At 38.6% G+C, this 5,065-nt stretch overlaps 1 protein-coding gene across 1 annotated transcript in view; it reads left to right on the forward strand.

Moving 5' to 3' along the window:
* The first annotated feature begins 640 nt into the window (after positions 1-640).
* frmd4ba (FERM domain containing 4Ba) overlaps positions 641-5,065 on the forward strand; it is a 43,893-nt gene continuing 39,468 nt past the window's right edge. The window contains exon 1 of the transcript XR_004656251.1: positions 641-867. The gene's annotated coding sequence lies outside the window, so the exon portion shown is untranslated. The remainder of the gene's footprint in view (positions 868-5,065) is intronic.

A 5,065-nucleotide genomic window follows, 5' to 3' on the forward strand; every position in this document is an offset into this window, starting at 1 on the left:
TAAAGTTGCAGGCAAGAAAACCAAAACAATGATGGTAAAATCTTTTCCAGAGTTGTCGAATCAGGTGATAATTATCTGTGGGTTTGTCACTGGAAAGACCCCATAAATCATATCATAAAAATATGAATCGATGCGGCTTTAAGAATAAATCAGAGGCTGTATGGCTGCACCACCCTGAACTCTTTTTAAAACTGATAATGTAATAGGCTACATGTGGCCATTCAATAAATGAACATTGGAAAACTAAGAATATTGTACTGCACTGTGGCCAAAATAACCTACTGGACTAACTTCATAAAGTAATATTCCACAAAGGCCCCTCATTCCTAATTCAATGCATTGTGAAAAACATTTTAAAAATTGAGGCACAGTTGGCTCATTAATAGATGGAGAAAGTCTCCATGTATAGAGGTGTGTAGCCTATACGACATTTGTATAAAGCGACAAACTTCTTAAGAAATATATAGGCCTACTATAGTTAAATAATGTATCGGCCACATAAGATACAACTTAGGATCAGAAATAGTTGAATATCCGTTTTTTTTCTTCTTTTTGAGGCAGCTCAGAGGGAAATGTGTCTGTCCCATCCTGTGGACGGCGGCGGAGACAAGGAGGCGGGGAGTGTGGACGGGATCCTCTGTGCAGAGTGCGGGACACAAGGCAGCCGCTTCCCATGCTGGACTTTTCAGCCCGGTCTCTGATAAACTCTTGCAGAACCAACTCTTCATCCATCGCGAAGCTTTTATCCTTTGCAGGCTTGTCTCGTCTTTTAAGGACAGAGGGGGATTCATTCGACTGACCCGGTGCTGAGACGCTCCGCGCGCACACAGGAGTGGGAGCGATCACATCACAACAAAAGACACTAAGGTGAGGAATGTTTCCTTTTCATACAACTGAACCATTTAGACCGTAGTCGTTCATGTATTTATTTCTAAGAGGATAGGGATTTGTAGCCTACCTGTAACCTTTGTTTTTTTTCTGGCAGCCACGCGGTCAGTTTTGTTATCTCGTATTTGCAGTAACTTGCTATTGCTCTTAATTGTAGCCTTCTTAAAAAATACCTGATTGTATTTCGCATTATTTGTAGCCTTTATTTTATGTAGTATATCTGTAAAGAAACACAAACACACACTAGAGATGGATAAATAGATCTTACAGTTTGATGGATCCATGCCTCACGTGAACTGGTATATCTGTGGACTTATCGTTTTCCCTGACTTCTGCTGCCTGAATGTCAGCTGGGTTGAATGTCAGCTGTGTGTTGAACTGTTGACATGTCTATAGTGCTTTGCTGGTCAGAAAGATACATTTGAGTTATTTGGACTGAAAGAATTAAAAGAAATAAGAGTCTTTAATTATGTAGCTAATGCTTTTAAAGTATGATTTTTTTCTGTTTTGGCTCTGTGGTCAGGTGGTCTCCTCTCCTCTGTGTGAATATCCTGTTTCCTGGACAAAACAAACAATGGAGAGGCAGGCATGGCAGGCATATGATATCCTGTGTGTGTGTGTGTGTGTGTGTGTGTGTGTATGTGTGTGTGTGTGTGTGTGTCTGTGTGTCTGTGTGTGTGCGTGCGTGCGTATATATATATATATATATATATATATATATATATATATCATGCATAACTTTTTATGTGTGATATATTGTGGTCTGGCACACAGGTCTGACATGTGAAAAGTCAGTGACATGAGTTGTGTTAGTGGTAGATACAGAACAAAGACACAGGACTGGTTTGTGTAGGTGACAAAATTGAATTTGTGACTCATACACACACTGAGGCAAACTGCAAAGGCAGCGCTGCTTTGTGTCGACTTTAGTCTGGGATGTTCAGCTGCTTTTAATGAGGTCAGCGCTTCTGATTCAATAAAGCTATTAACCGTCACAGTATAGTCCAACGCTGTTGCTCTGGGAACAGGCCCGAGTGATTGGCCAATCAGGGTCCATTAACAACCTCATCTCTACAAGGCAGCCTTTAAAAGAGTAAACAAGACTAAACACCTAGGTCAACTTGTGGTGTGTGACCCGAGCTGATGTGTTCCAACCTCTCTTCAAAGCACCTGTTTTGTGTTCATCAGCATTTTTCTTTTTCTTTCCCACACATCTTTATTATTACTTTCTTTACAGGGATTTGAATGTTAGCATTCGTCAGCAAGGTTATGTGATACTGTTGTCATGCAGGTTCATACACACTTCTGCTAGATAACAAGTACCTGCTAGACTGGTCCTGATAACAGATTTCCTCAGAAAGATCATCAACTATTGATCAGATTCTTGCATGTGACCAGTGTAATCGGAAAGTCTTGCAATTAAAATCCACCTATTTTACACATGAGGTTTTTGTGTACAGGTAACAGTATTAGTTAATATACTGTACATGTATATTTAAAAAACATAAACCTTATCAATATCATGAAAGCTTTTACATTTGGTATGGAAGGTATTTCAAGGGAGAAAACCTCTGGCAGTTAGTTTAGAATCCAAACAGAGAAGAGACAGACATTAAAACAACATTACATTAAAACTTAAAGGGGTCCTTCGTGGATTTAGTATTGCATACATACATTTTAGGGAATCATAAGGGACAGGTTAAATAAAGAATCATCAAAGTTGAAGCAGCAGAAGCAAGGAAATCCTTACTTTTTTAGAAACTCCAAAAATGCTGACTCCCATGGTTTTGCCTTTATGACATCATCAGGGTAGGACTTTGGAGCGCTCACTCACAGACATTCAACAAGGGATAGACCGATTATCGGCCCCGGCAGTTTGCAGATTACCTGTACATTACATGCTCTATTTTAACTCACCGCTGAGTCTGACTTGATGTCCCGCCCACAACACTATCTCACTATCTTTTACTAGGTGTTATGTTGAAAGTTTCTAATTTATTAAAACATGTATTAAATCATTTATTCTTTATTTTCATTTTCACTATAAATGCAAATCGGCTCCAAATATCGGTAATTGGTTTAATTAACTTATAACAATCTGAATTGGTTTCGGCCTTGAAAGACCAGTCTCTGTCGATCCCTCCATTCAACACTTTTCATATGCAATGCAAGACCTATTAATAATGAGTGACCTCAACTTGGTCTGTAAAATCCGTGGTGCCAATTTAAAGCAAGTCTGCGTAACTTTTCCTGACCAGCGATCAGTGCTAAGCCAGCTAAACAGTAGTTTAGTGTTTAGCTAAAATACTAAGCTATTGTAACAAATAATATAAGTGATATCAGATAAGGCTGCATGTTTTAAACTGAGCAATGGCATGTTTTATTGCTTCTGAATGATACTTTTCGTGTAAAAGAGAACAAATCTGTCATTTCCTTTTTCGAAAGTAACATTGTCTCTTTAACGTACAGAAAATCCACCCCAAAATGTGGCACATTACTCTTGTCTAAGTGCAAGGTAAAAAAAAAAAAAAAAAAGTAACAAGTGCGTAGCTGTTGACAGAAATGGAAAACATGGGGGTGGTGGATTGGCACTTAAATATATCTAAACAGGCTATCTGCTAACGGGCTAATTCATTGGGTTTTCTAGATTCTATGTTTGTGGGTCAACAGTAATCAATTGGCATAGCAGTGGAAATCAATTCCGATCCAGTCCAGAGGGGACATCTGAGTAAACAGGCCAAGGCCGCGCTTGCCGAGTATGATTAGTAAAATGATTTGTTTTAACAGAATTGTCTCCTTGCACCTCTGTTTGCTGTAAATGTCCTCAGTGCTTCCAGTGCCCTCTGTAACATAATCACTCCAAACATGATTCACACCGAAAGTTGTGTCAACAGGAATCTGTTCCTCATTGGCTGTGAACAGACTCATCCGAGTACCGGCACTGCATCTCTTTTCCTTGTTTCATGTCTGCTTTGTCCCCTCAAACAGGACATCCTGACAGAAACAAAGACTCTCCAAAGACAGACATTGTAAAACATTGCGTGTTCATTGTGTGTTTCCAAATTTACGATTCTTGTATACAAGTAATACCACGTGCAGAGAGTTTTATGAGACAAAAATACAGTTGTCTTTTGTTTGATTTTGAGGGATTTTGTCCTTTACTGTGGGACTGTAGTGAATGATGATGTTATGGGTTGGTTTGTGTGTTTATTCCCCTTCAGAATACAACAAAAAAACACTCGCATTAGCCCTGAAGGATGACTCCCAGCTGGTTGCTAAATCCTCTGGGAGCTGGTTTCCATATCATTTAGATGAAAGAGACTGCATTAAAACCAGCTCCATCATTCTGTTTAGGGACCGACACTATCCAGTGTGTTGACAAATACCCCCCCCCCCCCCCCAAAAAAAAATGCAGCGCTCAAACCCACCTCCTTATGAATTATTTAAAGAATGGACAGAATGGATTTATAGGTTACCCATGTGTATCGGTGGCTATTGACCCCAGCACTTCAAAGTAAAAGCCTCCTGTCCCAGGGGAATGTTAGTGGGACATTAATCACAATTCCAACAGTGCATGCTTTATGCCAGTACAACAACCTACACAAATTAGGTGAAACTGTAGTTTGGTTATACATCATCATTTATCCATCACAATGAACGATTGATGAAACAACTGGACAGAAAGCAAATAGTAAACTTCGATTAATGCTTCACTCTTCCATAGAAATCTTTATTTGTGAATTCTGACCAAGATTTGATTGCTACATAATACGATTCTATGTATTTGATTCTGTGAACATCCTCAAACACATAACGAGATGAATCAGAGCCAAAAAGTCACATCACAAATTTCAAATACAGCTGCCAAGAATAATTCTTGAGTCTTTTAAATGGTTTTAGATGATAATTACACATTGAAACTTATTTTAATTAGAAAACAATATTTTAAACGGAAGATGTTAAAATCATTATTCATAAAGGACACTTGAGGGATCCTGCCTTTAAGCCTGTGTAATGTGTTGGCCTGTGACATCTCAATCCAGAGTCAAATTAAAACCAGACTTTCCAGGTTCTGCAGAATTCCTCAAACAATTGTATATATATTTGGAAATAATGTACTATTGTTATTATTTTGATAATTCTGTTTTTATAGAGCTGAGATTACAATGAAAAAGTT

This window comes from Etheostoma cragini, chromosome 4, assembly GCF_013103735.1.
Source record: "Etheostoma cragini isolate CJK2018 chromosome 4, CSU_Ecrag_1.0, whole genome shotgun sequence".
Classification (NCBI taxonomy): domain Eukaryota; kingdom Metazoa; phylum Chordata; class Actinopteri; order Perciformes; family Percidae; genus Etheostoma; species Etheostoma cragini.